This window comes from Meriones unguiculatus, chromosome 20 (genome assembly GCF_030254825.1).
Source record: "Meriones unguiculatus strain TT.TT164.6M chromosome 20, Bangor_MerUng_6.1, whole genome shotgun sequence".
NCBI classification, from domain to species: domain Eukaryota; kingdom Metazoa; phylum Chordata; class Mammalia; order Rodentia; family Muridae; genus Meriones; species Meriones unguiculatus.
In genome coordinates, this window is record NC_083367.1 from 57,427,884 (window position 1) to 57,428,777 (window position 894).

Here is an 894-nt window from a genome sequence, read left to right on the forward strand (position 1 = left end):
TCACCAACTGAGGTGCCAGGTGCTCCGTGCTTGTGGTAACTAATGATTAAAGCCTGCTGAGAGTCAGCACCATCCCCACCCCAAACACAAACCCTCACATCAGAAACAACCTAGCACGCCCTCCTGGCGGTCTTCCCTTGTCACATCATGAACAGCACCGCTGTGGACAGTGAGTCACGGCAGCAGGGTTAGCACATACATCAGCACTTCCTAGGGAAGTGCCACAGCTGCTCTACTGTCCATCCCCCTCTCAGTTTGTTATGATTTGTCCCTGCTCCTCCTGGGAAAGATGACTGACGCTCTTCTCATACAACCTGTACGTGAAGACCATACACACAGGGCACGACTATACACATAGCACACACCACACTATACACACACCACACGCACTACCCCTGCACACAGACCACATGTTCTACATGTACTCATCACACAGAGCAGACACACGTACCACACACATGAGCCTTTGTACAAGTGTACATGTATCACATATAACATCATGTACACAACTACATACACATGAATACGCTATAAACCCAATGCACACACATAATATATGCATGCATACACCACACACGTGCACATGTATACACAACATACAAACATACATGCACATGCTCACACCTACAAAAACCTCAGGAACCCCCAGGAAGTTAGTAAACTGAACTGACCTGTACTATGGGGATGACAGTGAAATCCCAGGTCAACTGTTCTCTAAAATAAATTACTGACCTAACTCCAAAGCAGTAAAAGGCTGTAAGTTTTGATGCACCTTCTTTAAAATACCAGCACGATGACCAGCTTCCCTTAAGGACTTAGGTATGGGTGGCCTGACACTGGAGAATAAATGGGACTTGCACGCATGGTATTGTTGGAGTGGGAGGAGCAGGAGCA